We start from the raw sequence: 9,861 nt of genomic DNA on the forward strand, positions 1-9,861 counted from the left end.
GGCTTAAGAGTCTTTCAGTACACTTCCTCCAAATATAATTAACTCAACCCCATGCAATGCAAAATACAAGTCATGACATGCTATCTCAGGACATCAGTACATATAACCAGTTCATTATACAAGCATACTATCATCATGCTTAACACATATATAAATCAAACAGTCAATTCGTATAATTAGGGATCTAAGTGATGCTTACTGACCCTACAGTAGGTTCACAGTCGACTTGGACGACCCGTGCAACCTTAGCAATCAATTTATTGAAAATGGGCTCACATGCCCATGTGGTTTGCCCATGTGGGCCCACACACCCGTGTGGCTCACTCGACCCAAATTGGCCTTGGCTGCGTGATCCATTTTTAATGTAACCCGTGCTAGCTAAATATTCATATATGTTTTCACTATTTACTTATATGTTCCTTCAAAGCTGTCTATTTGAGTCACTGTTACTAAATTATTTATATCTTGAGCTACAGAATTCCAAATAAAGTTTCGCCTGATTTTTTTGAAACTAGACTCAAATACCTTTCTACCATAACATTTTTATAATTTTTGGTTAAGCCAATAAGTACTGTAAAATCTTCAATCTTATCCCTGTTCTGCTGTCTGACAGCTTCAACCTTCCTTTGCTAAAAATTAATTATCTCTTAGTAAAAAATTTGGATGATGTTACCATTTGTTTATATTGAAAATATACTCATTAAGGATTTAAACATGTAAATTTTAACCCCTAATTATTTTTCTCCAATTTTTGATGATTTTCCAAAGCCAGAACAGGGGAACCCGAATTCATTTTGACCTTGTCTCACAAAAGTTATTATATCTCATGATTTACAATTCCATTACTTACATCGTTTCTTCTGTGAGAAACTAGACTCAATAATATTTAATTCCATATTTTTTCATCCTCTAATTCGATTTCCAAAATTTATGGTGATTTTTCAAATTTAGCCTATTACTGTTGTCCAAATAGCAAGCAATTTTAGCTTTTCGCCAAATCCCATTTTTTGTGTTTCGGGTACACACTTGGTTTTTAATGCTAAAATAGTCCCCGAGCACTCTAAAGCCTATAATTGAACAAATAACACTAATATAATCTCATAGAACGTGACCCCAAATCAAACTCGTATTGAGGTTTTAACCAATAAGTGACTAAACCTACCTTCAACCGATGAACAGTAATTCCTGCACAAACTAAGACTCCAATTGGTGAGTACGAGCCCTTGAATCCTCCCCTAATTGGCTTAAAAAAACACTTCAGAAGAAAGTTAACAAACGGAGACAAATCAGTTATCTAAAACTTACAAAACGGTTATAGACAAACGTGGAACAACATGAGGCAGAGTGGGAAAAGAAAAATCAAGAAGATGAAAGGTGAAAGAGAGCGAAAATTCGGTAGCAATGAAGTGAAAAACGGCAAGAGGGTGCAGGGATTTTTGGGAAAGTAAAAAAGGAAAAAATGAACAGAATATTTGATAACCACCCCAATCCCTTATTCCTCTCCATCAAACTCCCCACTAAATCCACTACTCAGATTTTTAATCCATCTCAAACTCTCTTGGACTCACGAGCAAAAATAATGCCCACACCAAGATTCGAACACAGGACCTCATTCACACCAACACTCCACTTATCCACCAGACCAGCAAGCCCATTCTGTTAATTATTTGCCAACTTTTACTTAAAAGCCTACTGACCAAAGATATTTGCCTAAGTCCTGGCTTGAACTTGGGACCTCCCAAACACACCCAGAACACATAACCACTAAAGCAAACAGATATTTTGTGTCTCACATTCACAATACCCAAAATTAAAATTTTGGGGCGTTACAAAAGAAGTGCAAAAATACAAATGTGTCGACTCAGGGTCAATCAAAGCATATACAGTAACATCAAAAAGAAAAAATATACCAGTAATGACATCAGGCGCGGCAGCCTCTTCTCTAGCTCAAATAACATAAGCCCGTGCAGGTGCTCTAATTTCAGATCTGGTTGTTATATCTTTAGTGCCACTACTGTTCACCCCTGTATTGCTACTCTGACTAGGACATTTGCTCTTCTGCGGCATGGTCACAGGTTTCTCATTTTGATCATCAGTCTTTCTCGCCATTTTTGGATAATTGCGTACAAAATAATCAGTTGAACCGCACCTAAACAAGCACTCACTTTGGCCCTACACAGTATGTGGTGAGTACCAGTATGTGGTTTACCACAGTGTTCACACACCGGTCTCGGAGCATTGCGGACACTGACCACACTATCGGCAGGTTTATTCTGGAACTTAGAATCATGTTTGCTCAGTTTATTTATGCTTGGAAACCCAGATGACGCAGTGATACGGTTATCATCTTCTTTTGCTTTCTTTAGTGGTGGTGCAAAAAATGATTATAAATTTCTTCCATCTTTACAGCTCGGTCAAATAGAACTACAAACTATTGTATCTCAATCCTGTCGATCATCATCTTGATTTCATCATTTAACTTGTTTTCAAAACGGATACACATTTCTTCCTCATTCAGCATAATTTCTCGAGCAAACTTAATAAGATGCACAAATTCTCTCTCCTACTCAGCTACTGATTTGTTTCCCAGTTTTAATTCCAGGAATTCTTTCTTTTTCCATTTCAGGTATCTTTTGCTGACATATTTCTTTTTAAATTCTGTTTTGAAGAATTCTCAGCTGATGTTATCTCTTGGTACTACTACTGTTAACGTTGATCATCAACTGTAAGCTTTGTCTTTCAACAATGATACAACACATCTAAGATAATCATCAAAAGAACAGGCCATCTCACCAAAAACTCGTTAAATATTCTCCAGCCAATACTCAGCTTTAGCCGGATCATATTCAATCCTGCCCTAAAATTCCTCAGCACCATATTTTCTAACTTTTTCAATTGGGACCCGTCGACTCGTTTCAGCTATCGAAAAGGGTGGAGGTATCACAAAAGGTAAAACAAAGGGTACTACTGGTGGTAAAGGTTGCTAAGCCACAGGATTATTTCTCATAAACTCAATGATCCATTGACTTATCAAATCGAAGAACATATTTTTAACCTCATTTTCAGACATTTGTAGAATCAGTATGCTATGACTGGCTTCAAAACCAGCAGTTAGAATGTTACTGTTAACTTCATTAGTTTCATCACGATCAAAATCAGATGACATCTTTAAAATCTATAAGAAAACAGGGGTTAGATCGGATCAATTAATACCACACTATCACAGGTTTATATGGCATGTAATTTTTAGACCTCCTTTACGCTACATTCAGCCCAAGAATCGACTAAATTGTGGCTCTGATACCACTAAAAGTAGCACCCATAACCCGTACCCGTCGTCAGATTAAGGTTACGGCATATTAACATACAATTCAAAAGAATCAATAATCGATAGCATCAAGTTTATCAGATTAATTATTAGAAATCATAAATAACTAAAATTAGAATAAATCATACATCTATGGGCCTTAAATCGAGCCTATGTGGCCTTATAATAGTTTTGGAACAATTAAGGACCAATTCGAAACAAAACAAGAGATTTAGGACAAAAATATAAAAAAATCAAAATAGGGGTCACACGGTCATGTGACAAAGCCTAGATTGTATGGCTCTAAACATGGTCTTGTGGTTATCCCACATGCCCGTGTGACTACCCCACACCCCCGTGTGCCCACCCATGTGTCCGCCCGTGTAACTCACTAGATAAACACTGTAATATAACTTGATAATTTGCAACAAATGTAGGACTTTAGTATATTTAGTGAATAGAGGATATTCAAAAATCATCATCACACCTCATACCAATATTGTACCGCGCGCAAATAATCTTTTGGCATGTTAATTGTACTCTATCCTACATTTATCTGGCTTAGGGCATTTCATTAGTGATCAAGCGATAATAACTCATTAATTATATTTCCATGTACAAGCATTAATTCATTAATCAACATTCAATAACTAAGTTTATATAATGAGCATTTAAAATGTTTTTACAATTAAACTGAACGAACGTACCAGACTAAACTACAGCGATGTCAAAAGTACAAGGACTATTCTACAACTTTCTCTTTTTCACGATTATCAACTCGGTCTTGATCTAGAATAATAATTTCATTCAGTTAACTAATTCTATTATAAAAATTAAATCATTTTATGCAATTAAGCCCTTTTAGGCATTTTTCACAAAATTACCCCCAATATTTTACATTTATGTAATTTAGTCCTTAGGCCCCAAACATACAATTTAACCAATTTTATTTAAAACCTAGCCTAGCCGAATATTATAAGACATCATTACAACCTATATTTCTAGTTAATTCATAACAAGTCCTTGGAATTTTTACCATTTTAACAATTTAATATTAACATTAAAATAATAAAAAAACTACTTTACAAAATAGTCCTAACTAACAGTCTAAACTCAATATTCTTCCATAAAGCTTCAAGAATAACTCAAACTCAACAATGGCATAATCCAAAAAATTTAACAGTTTTACAAATTAGTCCTCGGGTTAGCAAAATCAAGCTAATACGAGCTCAAAAACATAAAAATTACTAAAAATGAGCGAGATTTACTCACCAAATCAAAGGACTAAAGCTCAATCAAAGCTTACTCCAAAATTTCTAGGGTTTTCAGCTTTTGAAAGAAAAAAAATAAAGAAGATGGAGTTGTTTTTTCCTATTTGATTTTGTTATAAATGTACTTATTAATTAAATTACTATTATACCCTTTATTATTTCATTCAAATTTCATCAATTACTGTCCACTATGAAAAGAAATGGTTTAATTACCATCCCAATCCTTTAATTTACTTTTCTATAGCTATTTGGTAACCTTAACTAATTGCAATTTACTTTTCTACTTTTTACAATTTAGTCCTTTTTACTTAATTAACTATCCAAACGAAAAAATTTCCTAACCAAATTTTAATACAACACTAATGACCTCATAATATTAAATAATTAATATTTATGAATTGACACGTCGGAGTTATGGTCCCGAAACCACTGTTTCTGATATCACTGAAAAATGGGATGTTACTACAAGGGTGTGTCGTGGGCCATGTGAATATTGGAGCCAATATTTTTAAAAAATTTTGACACACACGGTCTGAGTGAAGTCGCACGGCCTGGTGACACAGTCGTGTGACCCATAAGGCCTGGCAACCCAGCCGTGTGTGCCAACGAGCGTGTCACGGACTGTGTGAATACTGGAGAAATTTTCTAATAGGTCACATAGCCTCAGAGAGATACACAACCTGACTACCCATCCTTATAGCTCACATGGCCTCGCACATGGCCGTGTACCCTTTTTTAAAGTTAGAGTTTTTATTTTTGTTCCTTTCCACCCCAAACCCAACCCGGTTCATCTACTTTATTTTTTTATTTTTTCTTTCTTTTCTTTCTTTTATTTTATTTTCCCTATTTATATGTTTTATTTTATTTTATTATGCACTTTATTGTTATGCTTTTCAACTGTTTTTCTATTTGTTCTGTTATCTCTTTGTCTTCTTTTATTTTTTTCTATTTTCTTATTAGTGTGCTTGGAGCCATGTACTTAAGTTAGGATATCTTACATTTCCAGATTTTACTATTTTTGCGAAATCATCCAAATTCAAGGTAATTTCAGTTCTCTTCCTCGCTTTTGATATTTTGGTTATATTCTTTATATTTCTTTGTATAATGAGCGCAATGTATATCTTAAGTGTGGGGAGGATTTTATATGTTTAAGCGATATATTCCCTGAATTGTTGTTTGTGTTTAAATAATTTTCTCAAACCTAACATTTTTTAATTTGGAGTTTTATTGATTCTATTTAGGATTAATTTGTGCATTTTTATATTTAAATTTTAAGACACGAGAGAGTCAAGTATGATAAGTTGTTTTTCAAAACTATTATTGTAGACTATCTCTCTAAATTGAAACATTATCTTGAAATCTTAAATTCACAAGTTTAACATCAAAACCATAATTTTTTTATAAGCTTTTGAGCCTATAAAGCATATATTTCTTTCGAGCTCATTTTATTTTTAGTTGTGAGTATGTCACCTTGATTTGTTATTCTAGAACTTGCTTCGGTTATACATGTCGAGACCACATTATCGATTATTTTCCTAATTTGTTCTTTATCGTGTTCGTTAGTTAATTAAATTACTTAAATTTAGTTTTTTTTATTGATCACTCAAATTATTCAGTTAAATAATAGAAAGACAATAATTACTAGTACTTTTAGTCTTCGTCGGAACAATATATTTGCTCATTGTAACTATAATATTAATTTATATGTGCACTTGCCTTAGTCGGATTTTTAGTTAGTGTCGTGACACATCAATTGCAAGCCTCATAGATGGCCTATACTCAAATATCAGTATTATTTTCATTAGTGGTGAACAAAATTCGTTTCGACTCGAAAAAATAAAAAAAATTGAATTTCGAATTATTCGAATTGAAATCGAGTTAACCGAATCAAATCAATTTTTTTTTAATTTTGAGTTCGAATCGAGTTGAATTTTTGAATTCGAATAACTCGATTAATTTAAATAAACCAAATACCAAACCCTTTTACTTCTCTTCCCAATCCCCCACCCTCTGAAACCCTTTTACTTTCCCCCAAACCCTCAAATTTTTTTCCTTTTATTTTCTTTCCAAAACTTTTACTTCTTCTAAAAAAATTTGCTTTCCCCCAAACCCTCCAAACTTTTGTCTTTTTACTTTCTCTCTAAAACTTTTACTTGCCCCAAACCCCAAATTTTTTTTTTCAAATTTATGTTTACTGTTTATATTATTGAATTAAATTTCATATTGTAAAAAGAGAATAATACATAAAACATAGATTATCATTCTACCTTTCATTAACCAAACCGCAGAAAATTACCATCATCATCGACTGTATTCACTTCCCATCAGTTGAATGAAGACCAACACATTGCTAACAACTACATCCTCTACTGCAGAGTCCTTGAAATTTATTTCTATTTGGTCCAAGTAAATTATTTTACTAGCTTAGTCGATAGACAAGCATTTTCTAAAGAGAAAACTATGAAGAAAGCATGAAACAGGCTAATGAGCCATGAAGAGACTCCAGTAACTCAAGTTAATGTAATAGCTGGGATGATATATATGTAAACTATATTGTATTTAGGACTGTGAAGAAAGCATTAGACAATGCTAATGATCCATGAGTAATCAAAATTATTCTATTCAAGCCTAAATAGATATATTTAATTATGTTGAATGGATCCCAATCCTTGCGGCAGGCAGAGATCATGAAAGACACGTGTAGGACAAACACTGATTGTTTTTATTGAACAAGTATCCCACATAGGAGAAAAATATCAAAGCCGGATGGTATTAAAATAGAACCAAGGCTAAAATGTGCACGACCTTACTTGAACAGGATCTGTTCTATTGGCTCGTACCTCTGTGTCCTTTAGTTCAAAGGAGTCAGGATTCCATGTCTGGTTGATGAACAACGACTGTGTGATTTGAGCGTGATTACTGGTCTGGTGATATCCCTGCTGGTTTCACTTCAACCGCAGAGGATCGTTCTCATCTTGCCTTGTGCGGCTAGGAGGGTCCCGCAGTTGTCTGACAGACTTCTCTTACCTTTTTCTTTTTTTTCATTTGAATTTGCAGTCTTATTCAACAGAGATTGTAAGTTCCTTTGCAGAATTGTTTGAAGCAAAATTAAAATTACAGTTTGTAAACATTAATTATTATAAATAAATAAATAATATTTATCAAGATGGAAACACAAGATGGCTAATATATAGATTTTATCACAATTTAAATCAGTGAATGAGTCACAAATACTGCAAATGCAAATCCAAAATCTCAATTACACTTCCCCTGTTTTCCTACTCCTAAAATGCAGGTAAAAGAAAAAGCCCGAAGCATTATCTTACTTGAATAGTGGCAGATAAGGTGTTTGATTGATTGTTAACTAAGTTTTAGATTAATATATAAAACATAAATTATCACCAAACCAACACAACAAATTGCAGAATTGTTTGTTCCTTTGCAGAATTGTTTGAAGCAAAATTAAAATTACAGTTTGTAAACATTAATTATTATAAATAAATAAATAATATTTATCAAGATGGAAACACAAGATGACTAATATATATATTTTATCGCAATTTAAATTAGTGAATGAGTCACAAATACTGCAAATACAAATCCAAAATCTCAATTACACTTCCCCTGTTTTTCCTACTCCTAAAATGCAGGTAAAAGAAAAAGCCCGAAGCATTATCTTACTTGAATAGTGGCAGATCAGGTGTTTGATTGATTGTCAACTAAGTTTTAGATTAATATATAAAACATAAATTATCACCAAACCAACACAACAAATTGCAGAATTGTTAGTTCCTTTGCAGAATTGTTTGAAGCAAAATTAAAATTACAGTTTATAAACATTAATTATTATAAATAAATAAATAATATTTATCAAGATGGAAACACAATATGACTAATATATATATTTTATCGCAATTTAAATTAGTGAATGAGTCACAAATACTGCAAATGCAAATCCAAAATCTCAATTACACCTCCCCTGTTTTCCTACTCCTAAAATGCAGGTAAAAGAAAAAGCCCGAAGCATTATCTTACTTGAATAGTGGCAGATCAGGTGTTTGATTGATTGTCAACTAAGTTTTAGATTAATATTTAAAACAGAAATTATCACCAAACCAACACAACAAATTACCATCATCATCGACTTATTCACTGCCCATCAGTTGAGTGAAGACCTACACATTGCTAACAACTACATCCTCTGCTGCAAAATATTTTATAAGCTTAGTCGATAGACAAGCATTTTCTAAAGAGAAAACTATGAAGAAAGCATGAAACAGGCTAAGAGCCGTGAATAGACTCCAGTAACTCAAGTTAATGTAATAGCTGGGATGATATATATGTAAACTATATTGTATTTAGTGCTGAAAAGATATATCCAACATTGTTGAATGGATGGCAGTGAGAAATTACAGAAAAGACAAAACACGGATTGGTTTTGTCAGAAGCTGATCAGTATCCCACATCGGAAAGGGAAGACAAAATCCAGTGGTATTTAAAATAAAATCAAGGCTTGACCGGCCACGACCTTACTTGAACAGGATCTGTTCTATAGGCTCGTACCTCTGTGTCCTTCAGTTCAAAGGAGACAGGATTCCAAGTCTGGTTGATGAACCAGGACTGTGTGACCTGAGCGTGATTATTGGTCTGGTGATTCCCTTGCTGGTTTCACTTCGACCGCAGAGGATCGTTCTCAGCTTGCCTTGCGCGGCTGGGAAGGTCACGCAGTTGTCTGACAGACTCTTCCCTTTTCCCTTTTTTGCTTTTTCCATTTTAATTTGCAGGCTTATTGCATACAGATAGTTCCTTTGCAGTGTTGTTTGAAGCAAAATTTGGGGGATTTTAGAAGCCAAGCCCTACAGAGATAGTAATTGAGAGTTGAATGGCTTGAAACTTACCAAATATGAGTTTAGAATTTGCAATGCTGCCATTCTTAGATGAACACACCTGACTAGATTAACAGCAAATAAAACTCCCATATCTATTCTTATATATATACAACAAAAAAGCTAAAAATGTTTTTTCAGGTCATTAGTCATCCTCGGCAATGCTTTACCGCACAAATCTAACCAAGACCCCAATCATAAGGTTGTTACTATTTAAAACTACAATAATGCCTCGTAAGAAAATTATATCTGCAACATCAACTGCTCATTCTCGCTTTGCAGTTTCTTTTATCTAATAGCCTTATGTTTTTTTTTCAAATTGTACTTATAAGAAGTTGATGCATTGAGTCTAAGCCCTGTAGAGAATGTTCGTGATAAGTTTTAAAAGTAATATGTT

At 33.6% G+C, this 9,861-nt stretch overlaps 2 non-coding genes across 2 annotated transcripts; both read left to right on the plus strand.

The window, feature by feature from the left end:
- Positions 1 to 7,378: 7,378 nt before the first annotated feature.
- Positions 7,379 to 7,597, plus strand: LOC121220676 (small nucleolar RNA U3). Its single transcript, XR_005917895.1, has one exon. It is a non-coding gene; the product is annotated as a small nucleolar RNA U3 (small nucleolar RNA).
- A 1,504-nt stretch (positions 7,598 to 9,101) lies between these two features.
- LOC121220671 (small nucleolar RNA U3) lies at positions 9,102 to 9,320 on the plus strand. Its single transcript, XR_005917890.1, has one exon. It is a non-coding gene; the product is annotated as a small nucleolar RNA U3 (small nucleolar RNA).
- Positions 9,321 to 9,861: the final 541 nt, after the last annotated feature.

This window comes from Gossypium hirsutum, chromosome D08 (assembly GCF_007990345.1).
Source record: "Gossypium hirsutum isolate 1008001.06 chromosome D08, Gossypium_hirsutum_v2.1, whole genome shotgun sequence".
Classification (NCBI taxonomy): Eukaryota; Viridiplantae; Streptophyta; class Magnoliopsida; order Malvales; family Malvaceae; genus Gossypium; species Gossypium hirsutum.